We start from the raw sequence: 23,508 nt of genomic DNA, 5'->3' as shown, positions 1-23,508 counted from the left end.
TTGGACTGTGAGGAAGGATGAGCTCAATGGGCAAGTGTTGAAGCTTCTGTAATTGCATGGGAAAGGGCCATGGGGGGTCAGTGTGGAAGTGTTCGGGGTGGTGGAGGGTGTCACAGAGTGAATGGTCCCTGTGAAATACTGACAGTGGATGGGACGGGAAGATGTGTTTGATGGTGCTGTCCTGCTGGAGGTGGTAGGATTGACGGAGGATGATTCTGTGAATGTGGAATCTAGTGCAGTAGAAAGTTAGGACAAGGGGAGATATATCATTTTTCTGGGAAGGAGGGGACAAAATGAGGGCAGAAGTGAGGGAGATGGGACAGACACAGCTGAAGGATCAGTCCATCCGAGTTAGAGGATTTCTTGTTTGAGAGAAAAGTTGCTCACGTAGGAAGCTTCCCACTGGAATGTGGCATCATCGAACAGAAATCACAGACCCAGAGAAACTGGGAGAATGGAGTTACTCTCAGCTCATCATGTGCTCATCCACATATGGAGGTTCCCCCAAATGGTTGAAAAGAGCCAGTTATTTCAATTAGGTAAAAACAATGACTGCAGATGCTGGAAAGCAAATACTGGATTAGTGGTGCTGGAAGAGCACAGCAGTTCAGGCAGCATCCAACGAGCAGCGAAATCGACGTTTCGGGCAAGAGCCCTTCTTTGCCCGAAACGTCGATTTCGCTGCTCGTTGGATGCTGCCTGAACTGCTGTGCTCTTCCAGCACCACTAATCCAGTGCAGGTATTTCAATTGCCGATTTATGTCTTATATTTGGTCTAAAACAGAATGTGAAAATAGACTCAGGTTAAGGTCAGTAGATGCATGGGGGAGACATTTAAGCATATACTGCTTAATAACGCTCAGAAACGATGGTCTCAGGTCAACAAGAAGATGATATGAAGATGTGAAGGCGAACCACCCATGATGCACAGAGGCTGTGAAGGATACTAATCACTCACAAACTGAAGAATTCAGATTGGCGAGCACTAGTGTCAGCCACCTTTGGGAAGATTATTTTTGGAACCAGAAGCAGATTGTATAAAACAAAATACAAAGAAAAATATCCCAAAACTGGCAAGAAATATAAAAAAAATAACCGCAAGAGTTTTCCCCTATAGAATAAAACACGTTTATGATGTGTGTATGTTCCTTGGAAGAAAGGCAGGAGTGGATATGTGGGACACCCGGAGGATGTGACTGGGGATTTGGTTTCAGGGAACAAGCAAAGAATCTAAAACAGTATTTTGCATCGTTCCTCACAGGGGAAGGCGCAAAATCGTTCAATAATATAAACAAAATTGTATCAGATGAATTTTCTTGCACTGTCTGTATCGAAACGAACAAGGATTTCCTCAAACAGAAAAGACCAAGGGTAAACAGGTCATCAGCAATTCATAGCTGGTCTTAATAGAAGTGGTTACAGAGGGTTTGGTGGCATTGCGTGAAATGTTCTATAACTCTCTGGTTTACAGGAGTGTTCTCGCGAAACTGGAGACCACCAATGTGGCACCTGTCTTCAAGAACACAATGAGTCTTCAAGTGTTTCGGTGCTCCCTTTGTCTGAACAGTGGAGCATATTTGAGAGGAGTAATGGTCTCATAATGCCCTTTCATCCTGAGTGATTTAAAAAATGTAAAACTCTGCTCCTTCCTCTGATGCCATACATACTGGGGGATGAACACTTTGCTAAAGTTGGGAATTATTTTGAAAATTATCTGGAACATTGTACAAATGACATCATTCGGAGAATTCTAGAAACAGCACTCATGATAACATTTCATCACCATATGGGGGTATTGCGCAGGTGACAGTGAGAGGAGGTACTGCATCCAGCAGTGAGAATGATGGAGCCTTATTTCGTGGGTAGGTGCTATTACAGATATACAGTGAGCGTGATGGAGCAGAGAGAATACAGTGACCCTTATCCTGACAGATAACATGGAAGGTTATTGATGCTTGTCCTATATTGCTGGAAATTTCTTCAGACCGCAGATACTACACTAAGCTGGATGGTGAGCTCAGACCATGCTTGGTGGGTCTGGTGGTGCGACCCCTCTGGGAAGAGAATGGTTCCCCTCTGTACTAGCTCATTCACCAGGACTTCCATGCCCCTGTCGAAAAGCTGTGGTGTAATTTCCCCTTTTCTGCCATGCTTGGGTAAACTGCGCATGCCAGCTCGAAACTGAGAAAGCTCAACCGTATACCCATTAGCCTTTTCAAGACGGCACCAATGCCAGTGATCACGGAATATCCATGGTCATACGGACGATGGCGAGTACCTCCAGCCATGATGGATGGGAGAATAGGGCTGGCATTGAATGACAGCGACACCATGGAGTGGGGTAGGTAGTTAATGAGGTGAGTTCGATAAGATAGCACCAGGAAACTAGCTCGTCCTCGTGCAGACATTCCCTCTGTCACACTCAATGGAAATGGCACTGAGACAAATTATTGTTAGGTTCAGTCCAATGAGGCGAAGACTCTGCTGACCCTACTCCCAGATACAAATCTGCAGGACAAATGCTTATTCAAACCTCTCCATCATCTTAACTTACACCAATAGCCTGTTCATTCATCATACCTGGAAACAGTGCACTGTTGGACAAATAAGTAGTGGACTGGTGAGCTTTAAACAGTGTTCGATCCTGGTTGGATTGCTGAGCAGTACATGAGCCTGGTCTACGCAGTGCTTCATGCTGAGCAGGTATCACATCTGGGGTTATACGTGCCTGGGCTAGATTTGTGAGGTGGATTAAGTATCCGATATAGTTCCTGACAGAATTATCACTCCTCCAGCTCAGCCCATTCCGCTGGTAAATATGAGGAGGTGTGTTTCAGATAGAATTTACTTGGTCAAAATATTCGACATTAAGCAAAACACAATTTATTCAAACACAAAAGAACACAAAAGGAAGAGGAGCTTGCAATAACTTAATTCTGTTGGAAAACTTAGCAGAATAATAGGTTATTTAACTACTATACAGTACATGCTCCAATATGGTAGCATCCAATAAATGCACACATGTCAAAAACAAATTCAGGAAACAGATTGTCTGACATGCAATTCTCCAATCTAGGCGGAAAGAACATCAAAAGACACTTCCGAGAGAAATCACAGAGAGAGTGTGTAGCACCGGCGAAATCTTTCCTGCCTTCCAACCCTGCTGAAACCCGAGCAATAACTGGCAAAAGGTAAAACTAAGAATCCTGGGTTGTGTGAGAGTTTGACCATCACTCCACAGGAACAGGCCGCAGCTTCAAGGACCACAAGGAAATGACTGCATCCACACCATCTATGGCACTGTAAGTGTTTCTGAAAAATGCTTAAACCCACCTCAGCCGTTTATTGCTGAACAGATAAAAGTCAAAGTTAAACATAAATATATAAAACAAAAAGATGCAGCGGGCCTGGTGATCAGGTACAAATGGCCTCGGGAGCTCAGCAATTCCTACCCTGCCAAAACACAGTAGAATATTTGAACTTCTGAAGAAAAGCATTATCTCTCTCCTTCACCTCTATGTTTACAGATGGAGATATGCCATTAGCCCAAAAATCAGTGATATCAAAATCCCACCCAGGCCAAGTATTATTGTGATATATCAGAATTCCCGTGAAAGGGGTTAACTGGAGTTGTTTGTTCAGTGACTGTGATTAATACCAGTCTCCCTGGACCTAACTGGGTCACTGGAGTTTCCCTCTTCCATTATTAGGGGATTCTTTCAACCTGTTACACCATGTATCAGGGGCAGCGTCATCCTCAACAAAACTGAGATCAGCAGTTAGAGAGAAAGAGAGAGAGACCGGAATGTGAGAACATTAGAATGTTCCAACAATGAATCAGAATCTGAGAACATTACACTGGAATGTTCCAGCAATGGATCAGAATCTGAGAACATTAGACTGGAATGTTACAACAATGGACAGGAGATTATCTTGGGGTCTTTTCTGGATTTCACAGCATTGGGTAGGCTTAGAGTGGCGGATACGAGCTGGACTGATGCTTATTCAAGCGGGTTACTATCCAATTCTCGCTATTGTTGGTGTTCCTGGTAAGCTTATCTCTGTCAATTCTATAAATGATGCTGAATGTTATTGATATTCTGGTTAATAATATTTAACAAATACATAAAATTTCAGTCACAAACGTCACTTCCTTTTCATGTATTTCCAACCTACGTACTCGTAAACATCTGAGGAGGATAAGACTCTTCAGAATCTTGAGTCTCCTTTTTACCGTGAGCTGTTTTATGTCTCCATATTATCTTTGTCATCAAACCTGCCGACACCCACCGACATAATATCCCGTTTCCAACTCTGCCTGAGTTCTGTTGCTGATTTCGCCATCATCTACCCCTTCATTAATGACAGATTATGTGGCTCCAGTACTCTTCTGACTTCTCTTCCAGTTACAAATAGTTTGCCCACAAACTTGCTCTATAGTTACTTAACGACAGGGACTATGTATCAGAGTAATAATGTCACTGACCGTGTAACGCAGAGGCACAGGTTATGACTCTAAAAGCATTGTTTGAAATCTCACCAATGCCGATGATAAAATTTAAATTCCAGTGACTAAAAGTTGGAATGAAACCTAATTTCACTCATGGCAACCATAACCCATCAGGATTTATTTTCTTATTTTATGGATAACATTTGCGAAAGAAACCTAATACTTTTGCCCGATTTGGACTAAGTGTCACGTCAGACCCACAACAATGTGGTTGGTTCCATATTTCCATGACAAATGGCCGCGTGGTCAAGGGCAGTTAGGACGGACAACAAATGCTGCCCTTGCCAGTATTGCTGGCATCCTGGGAAACAACAACATGAAAGGTGAAAGAAAAAAGGAAATGTGGAATTTGGAGATTTGAAATGAAATTCTCCACCGTCTGAAAGAATGTTGGAGAATCTCAGCAGGTATGGCAGTCTGTCGGGAGAAACACAGATAATATTTCGAGTTCAGTGACCCTATCAAAACTGAATGCAACTGGGAAATAATATTATTATATCAGGAATGATCGGAAGGGTGAGCGGGAGGTTTGTGTTGAGTGGATCATGTGCAGCAAGAGAGAGAGAAAGCGAGAGAGGGAGAGAAAGGCAAAGCAATCAGAAGGATGGCTGATGATAGACTAGAAAGAAAATAGAATGGGAAGTTATTTGAATATTTCCCCTTTTCACATATTCCTGAATATCATAGCTATTACGGGATGTTCCTGCTTAACGTGAGTTACGTTCCCTCTATCTGTCATCTCTTAGTGTGGTGATCAACTCCATCAGCAATACTTATAGTTGCTGAGATGTAGAGAAACATAATTTTACATTATCAACTGCTTCTTTGGAAAGAACAACTATTACTGTGCCACTGTGGGGAGATGGAACAGCTATCTCCGCCAGGAAGAGAAACTGAGGAGACCGAGGCGTTTTCAACTCGGAATGGCTGCAGTTTGGGTGTGGGGAATTGACTTGCTGCTGTCATCTAGAAAGTCAGTGGAGGTTCTGTGGATGGTGTTCTCAGGATTGTGATGTCAGCTACTAGGCTCATTCAGGGAGCCCCGAGGGTCTGGGTCCATGGGAAATAAATGGAACTGAGACGACAAAGAAGGGAAGCTGTGTAAACAGGGAGGAGCACAGCACTGTACGATACGCTCTGGGATTTTCAGGAACATTTGTCTAAGCTGTACCCATTCAGGTGTAAAGTGTAAAACCAGCTTGTCTCAAAATCGAGGTCGTCATTGAGCTGTATCCCCTCCTTCAATATAACCTGTAGTCTCATATCAGGGACAGGACTGTGCTGTCACTCACAATGAATGAAACTGGATTGATTCTGGAACTTTACAGGCAGCAGTGAGTAATATATCCACTATCTCTTAAGTGCAGTCAACGAATGTATTCACGAGCTGACTGAAACTATCTGAGAGGAATGCATTGGTTCCATCTCCACAGAGGAAGGTATAGAAACTAATTTCCAGAAATATTAGGGAACAGAGTGACTGGTAAAAATGGGAAACTTCTGAAAATCAGAATTAATGAAGAGTATGTTAATGAAAATCTAATGGAATTGAAGTTTCATAAGTTGCTGCATCTGATGAGCTCCATCCCAGAGTGATTGAGATGAGAGCACAGCTAATGAAAGAGTTGCTGATTATTCTTCAAAGCTAGCTAGATTCTGGAAAGGATGCTGCAGAGTGGACATCAGCTATTGTAAACTCAAATATTTAAAACAGGATGGAGAGGGAAAACAGAAAACTAACTAGCTTGATATCAGCCGTGAGAAAAAAGAATAGTGGAACCTTTTATAAGGAACGTGACAACTAGATACTTGGAGAATAATGATATGATTTGGTACATTCGGCCTAGATTCAGGAAAGGGAAATGTTCATTGATAAACCTGTTTGTGGAGATTGTCCGTTGTGACATCGACAGTTGAGAGTCAATGGGAGTGGAGTATTTGTATTTTTAGAAGACGCTTGACATGTTTGAATACAGGTGAGTGGGGAATGTTAGAGTCCATGGGTCGGTCGGGGTGGAATATATACCACGTGGATTAAACATTGGGTAATGGAGATACGAGAAGAATACTGCTTTTCTCTGGACTGAAGGATTTTGGGTGGCAACAGTATCAGTGTTTGTGCAATAGCTGTTCACAAGGTATAAAAATGCTTCAGATGAGAACAACAAATATCATCATGTACAATTATATTTATTAAATGGTAGAGAGGTTGGCTAGTGCTTTTGTTGGCAAGGACCTGGATGTCCTTGGTCATAAGTCACTGACAGAATTCATACAGGGGCAGGAAGTAAACGATATGTGGCTCTTCATGCACAATTATTGAAGTACAAAAGTTAGAATATCTTTCCCACTAATCGTGTTTTGTTGAGAGAGTATTTGGTGCATTGTGTAAAGGTTTGGTCTGCTTTATAAACAACGATCCTTTTGTCACTGAGAGAGAGCAAAGTAGTTTTACCAAACTAAACACTGGCATGATGTTACCATGAGGAGAGAGTGCAGTAACTATGTTTAATCTGTAGCGTTGTGAGAGAATAAGAAGTTGAAGTTTGATGGGTATGGACAGAAACTTATTATGTCCCGAACAGCTAATAGGGTGAAAATTTCATACTTTTCATTGGATGTTTGATTTACGACAGTTCACATGCATCTGCAGAGCCCCCATGTCGATTGACAGAGAGGTCCAGGCTCTGAATGAACTCTGAACACTTAATTGGACAGTTACTGTGTGACACTGCATTGAATGTCACTTTGTACACAATCGTATCAGCAGCCAAATTACTTCATTCTGAACAGTTAGTTATTCCCCAACGGCTTCTGAACTCCACGGAGACCATGGGTCTGCCTTCTTGGAGATGGAAGATAACTTGAAGAATGGCTAAAAACGTTGGCTTCATTCCGACTACCAGAAACCCATGTTAAAGTAACACATATGTACCATGAGTAATTAAGCCATGTGGATCAATTTGGAGCAGTCTGTCTGTGTAGCCCCGGCTCCATTTGTTTGTGATGTTGGAGCATCTCTGACACCTTCCTGTTCCTGCGTTAGTGGCTTCACAAACTGAATAACCTCTTCCTGTTCCTTTGTAAGTGACTCCGGGTGTGAAATCGTTCGTTCTGATCCCATGTAAGTCAAATGTGGGATTCAGCAGACTCCCTGTCTTCATGTGCAACACGCAGAAGGGACTGATCGAGCAATCCCTCTTCTTGCCTTGTAGTTTTGATGGGATGAATGGCTTCCCCATATTCTTGTGAAACCAGATTGAGGTGCTGAATGAACTCCTCCTTTTACTGTGGAAATGTACAGTGCTGTTACATAAATGTGACCCAGACTTTAACGGCACGATCTTGAATGTTGTCCAGGTCTTGCAGCACATGGTCACAAACTGTTTCAAGAGTGGAAGAGGGACAACTTATTCTGAAAAATTTGTAAACTTCAGTGAATGACCCCTCTTCTGCTGGCACGGTGGCTCAGTAGCTTACACTGCTGCCTCACAGCACCAGGGTCCCAGGTTCTATTCCAGCCTTGGGCAACTGTCTGTGTGGAGTGTCCACATTACCCACTTGTCTGCATGAGTTTCGTCTGAGTGCTCCGGTTTCGTCCCACATCCAAAGATGTGCAGATCAGGTGAATTGGCCATGCTAAATTGTCCATTATGTTAGGTGCATTAGTCAGAGGGAAATATGTCTGGGTGGGTTACACTTCGGGGGGTTGGTGTGGACTGGTTGGGACGAAAGGCCTGTTTCCACACTGAGTGGAATCTAATCTGCTCAGTTTGAACTCAATGGGGTGAATAGCCTCCTTCCCCACACTGTAGGGATTCTATGAAGACAAACTGGAGATGCCAGAGCTGAGCAAGCTATGCTGAGGATCTCCTACAGATGTGTCCCACAGCTGAGATGATTGATGCCCACCTATGATAATCACCTTCCCTTGTGCCGGGAATGACTCCAAAAAGTGTAGACGTCATAATTAATTCTCATTAAGTGCGATTTTGTTCAGGCTCCTTGATGTCATCCTCAGTCAAATATTGCCTTGGGTTCAGGGCCAGTCTCTCTACCTGAGCCCCTGCGTTACCTCTTTTCTTCATATCAATAGGTCATGGTGTAGAAGCAGAGAACGTTTTCTTCAAACAGAGGGTAGTGAATGTCAGGAATTCTCTTACACAGAGAGTTAGGGGAGCTAGATCACTGAAAGGGACCAGTGGTGTCCAGCAGGGATCAGTCCTGGGACCTCTGCTGTTTGTTACTTTGAAGAGTGGGCTGGTAAGTCTGCTGATGACACAAAGGTGGTTGAAGTGGTACAATATGTGGAGGGCTATTGTAGGTTGCAACGGGACATTGACAGAATGCAGAGCTGGGCTGAGAAGTGGCAGATGGAGTTCAAACTGAAGTGATTCACTTTGCAAGCTCGAATTTGAACGTAGAATACATGGTTAATTCTTGGCAGTGTGGAGGAACAGAGGGATATTGGGGTCCGTGACAACAGATCCCTCAAAGTTGCTACCCAAGTTGGTCCGGTTGTTAAGAAGACATATGGTGTGTTGGCTATCAGTTGCAGTGGGATTGAGTTTAAGAGCTGCGAGGTTATGCTGCAGCTCGATAGAGCCCTGCTCAGACCGCAAAGGGAATATTGTGTTCAGATCTGCTCTCCTCATTATAGGAAGGGTGAGGAAACTTTAGAGAGGGTAAAGAGGAGATTTACGAGGATGCTGCCTAGACTGGTGGACAGGTCTTATGAAGAAACCGTGAACGATCGAGGGCTTTTCTCACTGGAGGAAAAGTAGATGAGACGTGACTTGATAGAAGTGTACAAGGCGATGAGAGGCATAGAGAGAGTGAATAGCCAGAAACATTTTCCCTGAAATGTCTATCACGAGGTGGCATAACTTTAAAGTAATTGGAGGAAGGTTTGGGGAGATATCAGCGGTAGATTATTTACGTAGAGAGTGGTGGGTGTGTCGAGTGCACTGCCAGCGGTGGTAGTAGAGTAAAATACGTGAGGGACACATAAGAGACTCTTGGATAGGCACATGGAACAAAGTGAACGGAAGCATGTAGGTTAGTCTGATCTTAGAATAGGATAAACGGCACAACAACGAGGGCTGAAGATCCTAACTGCAAGCATTCATGTAGAGCTCTGAACTCAAAAACTGCATGAATTCATGTAAAACTCCGTTACCTCACTTTTTAGATTAGAATCAATCTAATCATCACGGCCTAGATAGAGAACACAGGGGCGCAACATCCTCAACATATTATCCAGCTATCACTATTGTGAACAGCTAACCTGAGAATGCAACTTTCAGAAAAATGTTTTGTGATTTACACATGAAAGAAGTGAAACTATCATGGCATTCTAACAGATGCAAGTCTTAACAGACAATTAATTTTTCAATGTATAATTTCAGTTAAATCACACTGTAAATTTCTGCGATAAATTCTATGTTAGGATTGAGCCCTCCACTATCACCTGATGAAGGAGCGTCGGTCGCTCCCAATGCTCGTGTGCTTATAATTAAACTTGTCGGACTATAACCTGGTGTTGTGTGATTTTTAACTTTGTACAGCCCAGTCCAACACCGGCATCTCCAAATCAGTACTGTTCTTTGTTCTGTGTTCTATGGAAGTGCTCAAGAAGACTTGGACATTAAGAAGATTTGAGAATTGGAGCAGGTCAGCCTTGATCTTAGTGAAGGGCAAGGCAGGCTTCAGATGTGAATGACCTGCCCCTGTTTTTGATGTTCTCCCTTTCTGTTATTGGAAAGTTAGTTGGTGTTATTTTCCTCGAAGGTCTTTTATGGAATGTTGCAATTAGGGAGACCAGTGGATTTTATGAGTCACTGCTGGGTGAGATTTGGGGGCTGTATTCACAGTGAATCTGGGTCTCAAACATGATCAACAAATGAAGCACAAGTTACAGAGAGAGGAAGCTCTGTAAGAAGAGATGAGGGGCCTCTTTATATCCAGCCTGGGTCTTCTATTTACATTTTCCAAATCTCCCAAACCTTGTGCAACAGTCTTGATGGACGAAATTGTCTCCTCTGTTTCTCTGCACCATGCTCTAACAGTAAGTAGACTCCAACTGCTCCTGTCTATCAGGCTAGAGGGGTTGAATGGAACACAGAAACATGGGATTGAGGAGCAGGAGTGGGTCATAAGAGAATTTGAACCTTCTCCAGCAGGCATTAAGATTGTGGCTGATCAGATTGTGGTCTCAGCCTCATCTTCCTGTTTGTGTCCCATTATCCGTGACTCACTTCTCTGTCAATTCTTTAACTAACTCAGCTGTGAATACATGTAATCAGAGAACCACCACAAACTTCCGGGGAAGAGAATTCCCAATTCGAATGGCACTTTTAGAATTTTTCCTCTTATCGCTGTGAGAATAAGAGTGTCGTACAGAGTGGAAACGGATCCTTTTGTCCAAATTGTCCACGCCAATCAGATCTCGTCCCACTAACCAGCATTTGGCCCACATCCCTCTGAACCATTCCTATTTACGTACCTATCCAGATACATTTTAAACGTGTAATTGTACCCACTTTCACCACTTCCTCTGACAGTACACCCACCAGCCTCTGTATGAAAAAGTTTCACCTCAGGTCCCTTCTAAGCCTTTGCCTTGTCACCTTCACCCTATGCCAGCTAGTTCTGGACTTCCCTACAATGGGAAAAAGATCTTGCCCATTCAGACTATCCATGCCCCTCAGGACTTTTTAAAACATCTGTCATATCACCATTCAACCTCTGACAGTCCAAGGGAAAAAGCCTCATCCTGTTCATCATCTCCCTGTCGCTCAAACCCACAGATTCCAAAAAATCTTTGTAAATCTTTTCTGCACCCTTTCAAGCTTAACAACATCCATCCTTTAGCAGAGTCAACTGACATGTACGCAGTATTCTTAAAGTGGCCTCACCTACGTCCTGTACAAGCACAACACGCTACCCCAACTCCGATACTCAATGTTCTGACCGATTAAGGCAAGCATGCCAACTACATTCCTCACCACTCTACCGACCTAAACTCCACTTTCAAGGAACTATGAATTGTCACCCGTAGTTCTCTTTGTTCAGCAACATTCCCCAGGGCACTACCCTGCTTTAACTTACCAAAATGCAAAACCTCACAAATATCTAAATTAAACTCCATCGGCCAGTCCTTGGCTCATTGATGGTAAAGGATCCCGTTATATTCTGAGATAATCTTCTTTACTGTTCACTGCACCCCTTTGGTGATGTTATCTGTAAACGTACTAACGATGCCTCCGATAATCACATCAAAGTTATCTATATCCGTGATAAAAAGCAGTGAGCTCAGCACTGATTCTTTCAGCACACCGCTGGCCACAGGTCTTCAGTCTGGAAAACAATCCATTACCTTCAATCCAATTTGGTAAGTTTTTCCTAGATTACATATAACCTAATTTTAGTAATCTGTCTCCGATGGGGAACCTTATTAAATGCCTTGCTGAAGTCTGTGTAAAAATTGTACACCACAGTGTCTTCTTCAATCTTCTTTGTCACCTCTTCATAATACTCAACCACATTAATTAGACATGATTTGGATCACACAAATCCATATTGATTATCTTTAATCAGTCCTTGTCTTTCTAAATAGATGTAAATCCTATCCCTCCAAATCCTCTCCAACGAACTCCTCGGCACTAACGTTGGCTGATTGAGTCGATAATTCCCTGTGTTGTTTTGGCTCATTGCTCCCTTTTCTAGTCCCACTCCTCCACTGGCCACAAAAAAATAATTATCACGAGGTTGATGATATGGCCAATGATATAGTTCTCAGAGTGTGTCAGGGTCAGTGTTAGGAACAAGTCAGGCAGATTTCTTTAATCTACTAAAACAACACGTTTATGACCAATAATGAAGTGACTCAAACTATGATGGAAAGAGGAATGACGAGAGTATATTGCAAATATGTACATTGATATTTTCCTTTGAAAAATGCTGAGAAACACACACAGTCTCTCTCACACACAGACGCACACACACACTCGCACGCACACACACACGCACACTCTATGGCCCATTGGCCCAAACCAGTCCATGCTGACCCAAATATTCAACCATACTAACCTCATTTCCCAGCACTTGGCCCATATCATTCTCGTCCTTTCCTGTCCATGTACTTGCACAAATGCTGTTTAAATATCGTTAATATAAATGCTTCAACCACTTCCGTTGGCAGCTCATTCTTTTTGTTTACCACTCTCTGTGTAAAACAGTTTCCATCAGTTTCCCTTTTATTCATTCCCCTCTCACGTTGAACTGCTGCACTCTCCTCCTCGGTTCCCCAACTCTAGGAAAAAAAGGCTGGATCTATCCTATCCATGTAAACTTCTATAAGATCCCTCTCAGTCCCCTATTCTCGAATGAAAAACGTCCTCGCTTGTCCAACCTCTCCCTATAATTCATACTGTTGAGACCTGTCAATATTTTTATAAATTCCGTCTGCACACATTCCAAATTAAAAATATCCTTCCGATCACAAATTGACTAAAACTGAACAGAGCACTACAAGTGCAGCCTCACCAACATCTTGTATAACTGCAACATAACTTCCCAACTGCTCTCCTCCATGTCCTGACGGATGCTTGCTAATGTGGCAAAAGCCTTCTTCACTACCATGTCTAACTATGACACCACTTTCAGAGAACGGTGGACCTAAACTCCATGGTCCCTCTGCTCAACTACACTCCTTAAGGTCCTACCATTCACCATGAAACTCTAACATTACGAAATTATTCCTCAGCATATTTCTCCAGTTTGATCAAGGTCCTGCTGCAATTTCTGATATACGTCCTCACTGTCCACGATACCACCTATTTTCGTGTCATCTTCAAGTTTCCTAATCATGCCTTGTACATTCGCAAGAATATCATTGATACAGATAACAAACAGCAATGGGCCCAGCAGCGACCCCTGAGGCACTTCATGTGTCACAGGCCTCCAGTCCGAGAGCATCCTTCCACTATTACCCTCTACTTACTACCATCAGCCAATTATGTGTACAATTTGCCAGCTCACTCTGCATTCCCTGCGATTCTAACCTTCCAGAATAGCCTATCAATGGTAACCTTGTCAAAGGCCTGAGTGAAAACCATACAGATGACGTATACCGCCCCACCCTCTTCAACATTTCTGGTCACTTCATCAATGAACTCAAACAAATTTGAGAGGCATGATCTCCCACTCACAAAGCCATTCAATATTTCTGGTTAAAAACATCTATTATTAAAGTTAATAATAACATACAAATTAGTAAGTAATAATAATATGACATTTTCAGTGGAGAATAAATTATCCATGGTATGTGATATTGGAACGTGCATCATGGATGAAGGGCAGAATAGATTTTGTACCTGTGTCATTGAACTGTGTTGAAAAAGGCAAGGGTGGCATGGTGATTCAGTGGTTAGTACTGCTGCCTCATTGTGTTATGGATCCAGGTTTCGTTCCTGCTTCGGGTGACTCTCTGTGTGGAGTTTGTACATTCTCACGGTGTTTGTGCGGGTTTCCTCTGGGTGCTCCATTTTCCTTCTACAATGCAAAGATGCATAGGTCAGATGAATTCGCTATGCTAAATTACCCATAGTGTTATGAGCATTCGTCAGGGGTAAATATGGGGTAGGGGAATGGCACTGGGTGGGTTACTGTTTGGAGGGTCAGTGTGATCTTGTTGAGCCAAATGGCCTGTTTCCATACTGTAGGGAATCTGTCAAAAAACTATTTCTAAACAAACCTTATCTCCCTAAATACATGTATATCTCATTCCTCAGAGTCTTCTCAAATAACCTACCTAACAGAGTTGTTAGGTTTACTGGTCTATAGATCCCAGATTTTTCTTTGCTTCCCTTCTTGAATAATGGCACAACATTTGATAATCTCCAATATTCTGGAACCTAAACTGTAGCGAACGATGATGCAAAAACATCAACCAGGGTCCCCGTAGTTTCTTCTGTAGCGTCTTGTAGTGTTCTTGGATGCATCTGTTTAGGATAAGGAGATTTATCCAACTTCATACATTCTAATGCATCCAACACGTCTTCTCCTGTGATCTTGACTCACCCCAAGATAACACTACTACCTTTGTTAACCTCCCTAGTCTTCATGTTTTTCTCCACGGTAAAGGCAGAGGAGAAATATTCATTGAGAATCTCGCAAATCTCCTACGGTTCTAGACCTGCATGTCTACTTTGGAACTCGAGGGGTCAGATTCTCATTTAGTTATTCCTTTTTCTTTAATATACTTAAAGAACCTTTTTGGATTCACCCTAAACTTCTCAGCCAAAGCTCTCTTGTGCCCGCTTTTCGCCCTCCTGATATCCTTTTTCAGTGAACTACTGTATCCCCTGCATACCTCCAGGTATTCCCTCGATCCCAGGTGCCTGGACCTGAGCCACGCCTCCTTTTTTGCTGGTCAAAGCCTCAATATCTCCTGACATCCGAGGTTCCCTCTTCCTACCAACCTTGCCTGTTACCCTCACAGGAACATATAGACATTGAACTATAGTCATTTCACTTTCGAAGTTCTCCCACTTGCAGGAGGTCCCTTCGCTTGCAATCAAACTCCTCCAACCAAACCCTACAAGCTCCTTTCGAATTCCATCAAAATTCGCCTTGCCCCAAGTTTGAACTTGAACACGTGGAGCAGTTTTGTCCTTCTTCGTAACTATTTAAAAATTAATAGAACTATGTTAGCGGGTCCCAGAGGGCTCCCCCACTGTCACCTCAGTCACCTGTCCTGCCCTAGATCGTGGAGTAGGTCATGTTTTGTCCCTTCCCGAGTTGCACCCTCTACTTACTGCTTGAGGAAACTATTCTGAACACACTTAATAAATTCACTGAATCCCAGTTCTTAATTCTATGTCATTCCCAGTCTATGTTAGGAAAATTAAAATCTCCTACTAATGCAATCCTATTGGCCCTGCAAGTCTCCCCAGTCTGTCTACATATTTGTGTTCCCCTAATTCCTCGTTTACTATTTGGGGGCCTATAGTACAATCCAAATCTTATCACCATTCCCTTCTTATTTATTAGCTCCCCAGACAAATCCTCACAGTATGATCCACCAGTTATTTTATCTCTGATTACTGCTGTGATACTCGCCTTAATCAACAATGAAACTCCTTGTCCCCTCCTTCCACAATCTCTATCCCGCATAAAACACCTGTACCTTGGTACATTAAGCTGCCAGTCCTGTCCCTCCCTTAGCCATGTTTCAGTAATGGCTATAATATCCCAGTCCCACGCACCGATCCATGCCCTGAGTTCATCGGCCTTACCTGTCAGCCATCCTGCAATGAAACAGTTGCAATTTAATCCAACAGGCATTCCTTGCTCCCTGTCGTTGTCTAGCCTGACCTATCTTTTCATTTTACTGTTTCTGATTACTGTATCTCCTTCTAATCTCGCAATTGCCTCCCTGCTGTTGAGTATGCCACACGCACCAGACCCCAACCCCAGCAAATCTAGTTGAAATCATCCCTTGCAGCAGTTGCAAACCTGCCTGCCAGGATATTGGTCCCCTTCCAGCTCAGGTACAACCGGTCCTTCCTGAACACGTCACCTTGCCCCACAAAAGATACCAGTAATCCAAAAATCTCTGCCCTCTGCACCAATTCTTTAGCCACTCCTTCATCTGCCATATCCTCCTGTTCTTACCTTCACTAGCACGGAGCACTGAAAATAAACTGGATATTACCACTGTCAAGGTCCTGTCTTTTCTCCTTTTCCCTAGCTCTCTACAATCACTCTGCAGGATGTCATCACTATTTCTACCTTTGTCACTCTGTCCTTTGTACCAATGTGCACAATGACTTCTGGCTGCTTCCCGCTCCCCCCCCCCCAATCCCAGGTGAGAACGTTCTGCAGCCACTCTGAGACATCCTGGACCCTGGCATGTGGGATGTTGCACACCATTCCGAATTCCCATTTGCAGCTAAAGAATCTCCTGTCTGTTCCCCTCGCTATCGAGTCGGATAATTACTCTGCAGTAATTCTGCTTGCACAGCCTTCTGACAATGGGATTTCTTCATGAAACAATTGAATTCGGCTGAACTGTTTTGCTTCAGGGAATGGGGTGATTCCAATGAATCCTCATCAGGAATCCTCCATTGGTGGGAAAGACGACTGGGCTTTTTTCACTCCACACATTGCTGTGATGAGAGATAGGGAAACAGAAAGGGAGCAATAGAATGTTTCTCCACAGATAGGCTACATTTTCCATCTGTCATTTAAATCAGTAACGTTATCAATCCCACACTGGACTCCGTGAGCTCTTCTTGAACATTGTCTGAACGATATGACTCCATCACATTCTTCACTCCGGGTTAGTGCGTTATTGCAGAATCAATTCATTAACAATAAATGGTCATAATTGTTTTGAAGATGTGTTAATATGTGTTTGCATAATGTAAAAATAAGCGTTTCATGTCTTTACAATATCTGGGTTAAAATGAATATGCTTAAACATATAGAGTAATTGCTGGAAAAGCTCAGCTTGTCTGTCAGCATGTAGGAAGAGAATTCACAGTTCAAATTTTCTGTCCAGAGACCTTTCCTTTGAAACTGACTTATTCTTAAAGAATTTCCCCAGTTTTATTCTCCCACTCAAGAAGAAATATCCATCCGGTATTCACCAACTGCAGTCTTCTCAAGATCTTATACGGTCAAGAAAACATCCCTCATTCTCAGACCGAACTGTTAATTCTTTATAACGTAATGTCTTCATCCCAAGAATGCGTAAAGAGAAATATCTTTGAAACATTTCGAAAACAATTTTGTTTATTTTTATTTTCAGTTTAGACAGTTATAACTACACATAATACAACAGATGTAATCTCAGCAATGCCCTGTACTGATGCAGAAAACATCGCTAAGATCATACCCAACACCCCTTGCATGAAACAGAATCACGACATTTACCTTCCAAATCACTTGCTACATCTTCAGGTTAATTTGATGTGATTCATGTACTAAGACACACAAATCCCTCTGTAACACTGAATTCTGCTTTCTCCTTGCATTTAAATAAATTTCTGCTGTTTCGTCCTTTCCCTAAAACAGAAAATTTCCATCATATAAATTGTACTGCTTTTTTTTCTGCTGAAGCTTTGCGCACAGCCATCCTCTGTCTGTATGCCATTGCTTGTTGCAATGCTCCCCCCCAATCTGTGTCCCATTGCAGAAATTCTGCACTCCCACTGTGTGTGTCCCATTGCAGACAATCTGCCCTTCTCCGTCAGTATCCCATTGCCGATGCTCTGCCTCCCCGTCTGTATCCCATTGTAGATGCACTGCCCTCACCCATCAGTATCCCATTGCAGATGCTCTGCCCTCCCTCTGTCTGTATCCCATTGCAGATGCTTTGCCTTCCCCTCTCTGTATCCCACTGCAGACGCACTGCCCTCACTCATCAGTATCCCATTGCAGATGCTCTGCCCTCCCTCTGTCTGTATCCCATTGTAGATGCATTGCCCTCGCTCTGCCCTCCACTGTCTGTATTCCATTGCAGATGCTTTGCCTTCCCCTGTCTGTATCCCACTGCAGACGCACTGCCCTCACCCATCAGTATCCCATTGCAGACACCATTCCCTCCCCCTGCCTGTATCCCATTTCAGGTGTGCATCCCTTCCCCAGTCTGTCTCCCTTTCAGAGGCTCTGCCCTTCCCCTGTCTGTATCCCAGTGTAGACGCATTACCCTCGATCTGCTCTCTGCTGTCTGTATCCCATTGCACACGCGTTGCCCTCCCCTATCTGTATCCCACTGCAGACAGTCTTCCCTCCACTGTCTGTATCCCACTGCAGATGCTCTGCCCTCCCCCGTCCATATCCAATTGCAGACATTCTGCCCTCCTTCGTCTGTATCCCATTGCAGATGATCTGTCCTCTCCCTGACTGCGTCCCATTGCAGATCTTATGCCCGCCCCCTGTCTGTCTCCTATTGCAGATGCTCTGCCCTCCCCCTGTCTTTATCCCATTGCAGACGCTCTGTCCTCTCCCTGTCTGTATCCCACCGCAGACGCTCTGTCCTCTCCCTGTCTGTATCCCACCGCAGATGCTCTGCCCTCCCCCGTCTGTGTCCCATTGCAGACGCTCTGCCCTCCTCCTGTCTGTATCTCATCGCAGACTCTCTGCCCTCCCCCGTCTGTATCACATTGCAGTTGCACTGCCTCCCCATCTGTATTCAATAGCAGACGCTCTGCCCTCACCCATCAATATCCTGATGCAGACGCTCTTCCCTCCCCCCTGTCTGTATCACATTGCAGACACTCTGCCATTGCACTGCCCTCCGCTGTCTCTATCTCATTGCAGATGCTCTGCCCTCCCCCGGTCTGTATCCCATTGCAGATGCTCTCCCCTCTCACTGTCTGTATCCCATTGCAGATGCTCTCCCCTCTCACTGTCTGTATCCCATTGCAGATGCTCTCCCCTCTCACTGTCTGTATCCCATTGCAGACGCTCTGTCCTCTCCCTGTCTGTATCCCACCGCAGACGCTCTGTCCTCTCCCTGTCTGTATCCCGCCGCAGATGCTCTGCCCTCCCCCGTCTGTATCCCATTGCAGACGCTATGCCCTCCTCCTGTCCCTATCCCATTGCAGACGCTATGTCCTCCCCCTGTCTGTATCCCATTGCAGATGCTCTGCCATCCCCATCTGTACCATTGCAGACGCTCTGCTCTCCCCCGTCTGTATCCCTCTGCAGACAGTCTTCCCTCCACTGTCTGTATCTCATTGCCGACGCTCTGCCCTCCCCCGGTCTGTATCCTATTGCAGATGCTCTCCCCTCTCCCTGTCTCTATCCCATTGCAGATGCTCTGCCCTCCCCCCTGTCTGTATCCCATTGCAGACGCTCTGCTCTCCCCCGTCTGTATCCCATTTTGCAGATTTTCTGCCGTCCCCTGTCTGTATCCAATTGCAGATGCTCTGTCTCCAGTTGACATTTTATTGAATGACTATCCTGGTGCATGAGCAAACGGAGCTCCATCTGCTTCATCCGGTTCATTAGAATAGATTGTAATTTGTTGATGTGCTCACACAAATCTCTGAAGAATTCCACTCTGCATTTCCTGACAGGTACTCTGGGTGTCCCTGCTTCTGCATAACAGCCTGGGATGGTTATATGGCGCCCTCTTGTGCTGTGTCATTTACTGAATACTTCATTATGTTTGGTGCGGCCTGTTTGGTGCAGCCTATTTTGCCGCAGACCCATTTAGGCGCAGCACTATTTCAGCGCAGCTCATATTTATGCCTTTTCAGGCTTCGATTAAAGCAATAATGAAAGCAATAAAAATAAAAATAATGTTTATTCCGTTTAGTAATAATGTTAAAAAGACACTTGAGTAAGTATAACATTGACTCAGAGCTTTCTTTCAGAACTAAAATGATAATTAGTCTTTCATTTATTCAGATTGAAAACATCCATGAAGCTATTGAACATTTGACTGATGCGCTTCCAGATTAATTGCAACCGCTGCTGGACTGGTTCGAGGATAACTATGGAGGTAGAAGATTAGAGAGGAAGTGGTCGGTGTCCACAACTTTTCCAGGTTGGAATGTGGAATTTATATGAAAGAACATTAAACAATGAGAACAAAGCAAATAATAATGCCGAAGCTGCCCACAGGAGATGACAATGCGAACTTGATGTGGAACATCCAGTTATTTGGAAACATATTGACAGTTTATGAAAAGTTCAGAGAGGAAGGGACATTTACTATGAGCATCTGATAGCAGGCACGATATTCCGTTGAAATTAAAGAAGCAGATGCAAGAATACAAACACTCGTAAGAAGATTTAGTGAGAGAAATGATGTCGAGTATTTACGAGGATTGCCCATAATTTTGAATGAACGTCATGTTTTAGATTTTTCATAATGAAATGATATCGTTGATTTTCTTCTTTTTAACATTTTTACTGAAGAGAATAAACATTATTTTTAGTTTTAGTCTTTCATTAATGCTTTTAACCAAGCCTGAAAAGTGAGAGAGATGAGATTGGAAATGCCAGCGAGTTTAAATTGAGAATTGCTCTTGACTGAACATTGCTGCTTACTTGGTTGGTGGACGTCGATGTTTGAGAATATCCACACAAGGTGTCCTGGTCCTCTCTGGCTCTTTCCAGGATCCTCCCCAAATGTCGCGGTAGAGGGTGAGGGAACGGATATCGGGCACTCTAAAACCCGGCTCGGACCTTAATGTCCTATTCCAGGCTGTTTCTCCTGGATTGGGAGAAGAGGAGGGACAGGGTGAGGGTGGTAGTGTGTGTCCCTGCTGTTAATGCTGGTATAGGGGAAGGGGGAAGAGTGAGGTGTCCGGAGGGATTCGACCACAGTGTTGTATCCTTGCAGTGGTATTAGAGTGCGGGGCTATTGTGTCGGTGACAGAAAAGTGGGGGAGGGAAGGTGCTGAATTCAACAGTGAGTGTGGTCGTGGTTGATCCTTATTTGGAGATAGAGTGTGAGCCTTGTTCGGGGGTAGGTGCTATAACAGATGGACAGTGAGTGTGAGGGAGCAGAATAATCTGGTGACACTTATCCTGGCAAAGTGGAGGGGGGGAGAATATAGATGCTTGTCCTGCATTGCTGACCAATTCCTCAGATCATCTCAGCGTTGAGGTGAGTCTCCCTGAACGTCTTGTCCAAGTCTATCGCTGATAACGCCACAGACCCTTTCCTTCGCATCCCACAGAATCTTACAAATAGCAAGGTGAAGCAAACATTAGTGTGTTATATCTCAAAACCAAATCTGTCACGTAGATACTTTACACCATACGCTCTGGAAATTAGGTATGCAAGTATATGCAGTGGAGCAATGACTCAGTGACATTATCACTGGGCTCTTAACTGAGAGACCCAGGTAATATTCTGGGGACATGAATTCAAATCCTGCCATGGTGGAATTTGAATTCAATATGTGTCTGGAATCAAGGGTTTATGATGACCAGGAATCTATCAGCAATTGTTGGAAAAACTCGCCTGGTTCACTGATATCCTTGAGGGAAGAATACTGCTGTCCTTACCTGGTGTGGCCTGCATGTGACTCCAGACTCAAGACAACGCTGCTGACTCTTAACTGCCCTCTAGCATGGGCAATAAACGCTGGTTATCCAGGGACGCCCACCCCCTCATCCTGTGAATGAGTAACAAATAATCGTGGGTGCTGCAGTAAGAATAGATGGTCTCAACTTGCATCGATTCTGCAGTAACTACTAATGCTGTGAACAATAACTTACGTAAGTGTGTATTAGGTAGTTTGAACAGTATGTTGTGAACCAAACTAGAGAGCAGGTTATTACAGATTTGGTGTTGTGTTGTCAGGAGGACTAATTAATAACCCTGCTCTGAAGCAGCTTTGGAGGAATAGTGACATCAATATGTTGCATTTTTACACGGCGTCTGAATACAGTATCGAATGTTTGAACATTCTGGTCAAACATTATGGAAGCCCGGAGGCAAGACGGTCAAGTTCGCTCCAATATATTGGGGAAGTATAATATAACATTCAATGGCAGAAGACAATTATGAGAGTCGTTGAGTCCGACAGCACGGAGAAAGGCCCTTCAGCCCAAACTGGTCCATTCCAAACAAAATGTCCATTCACATTAACCCCATTTCCCTGCCCTTGCCCCATATCCTTCTTATTCTTTCCGATCCGTGAATTTGTCCAAATGCATTTTAAATTTTGTGTATCTACCCGCCTCAACCACTTCTGCTGGCATCTCATTGAACGTGCACACCACCCTGTGTGTAAAAGAAATTGCTCCTCAGGTTCCCTTTTACTCTTTCCCCTCGGATCTTAAATTGATGCCCTCTGGTCCGTGGTTGCTCAATCCTGGGGGAAAAAAGACTGATTGTATTCACTCAATCCGTGCTTCCCATGATCCTATACCACTTCTATCAGATCCCCCTCTGCCTCATACACTCTAAAGTAAAAACTCCTATCTTGCCCAACCTTTCAGTATATCTCAGACCATTGAGTTCGGGCAACATCCTCGGAAATTTCTTCTGCACTATTTCCATTTTAATAGCATCCTTTCTATAGCAAAGTGAACACACTGAACATAACGCTACCAATTTTCCCTCACCACCATCCTGTATAACTGCAACATAACTCCCAAATTTAGATACTCATTACTCTGACTGATGAAGGCCAGTTTGCCAAATGCCTTTTACACTGCCCTATCTCCCTGTGACTCCACGTTCAGAGAACTTTGAACCTGAATTCCAAGGTCCCTTTGTCTCAATACATTCCTTAAGGCCCTGCCATTCACCATGAAACTCCTACCTTGATTTGCATTTCTAAAATGCAAGAACTTACACTTATCTGTATTAAACTCCATTTGCCATTTCTCGGCCCACTTTCTCACCTGATCAAGGCACTGCTGCAATTTCTGAAATTTCTGATAATCTTCCTCACTGTCCATGATACCGCCTATTTTAGTGTCATCTTGAAACTTATAATTCATGCCTGTACATTCTCGTCTAAATCATAGATGTGTGTAATATGTAAATATATATATATATACAATATACATGCATAAAACAAGCAGTAATAGCCCCAGAACCGACCCCTGAGGCATTCCACTTATCACAGGCCTTCAGTCCGACAAGCATACTTCCACTGTTACCCTCTGTTACCTACAAGGAAGCAAATCTATGACTGATTTGCCAGCTCCCCCTCAATTCCATCTGATCTAAAATTCAATACTATGTGGAACCTTACAGAAGGCCTTACTGAAATCCATATAGACTACATATACCACCATGCCCTTGTCAAAGTTACTGGTCATTTCACCAAAGCACTCTAACAAATTATTGAGCCATGATCCCCCACGCACAAAGACGTGCTGACTGCTCAAAATCACACCCTGCCTTTCCAAATGCATGTATATCGTCTCTCTCAGAATCTTCTCAAGAAACCTGCCCACTTGAGATATCAGGTTTGCTGGTCTATAGGTCCCAGGTTTTTCTTTGTAGCTCT

This window comes from Chiloscyllium punctatum, chromosome 18 (assembly GCF_047496795.1).
Source record: "Chiloscyllium punctatum isolate Juve2018m chromosome 18, sChiPun1.3, whole genome shotgun sequence".
Classification (NCBI taxonomy): Eukaryota; Metazoa; Chordata; class Chondrichthyes; order Orectolobiformes; family Hemiscylliidae; genus Chiloscyllium; species Chiloscyllium punctatum.
This window is presented reverse-complemented; position numbering follows the sequence as displayed.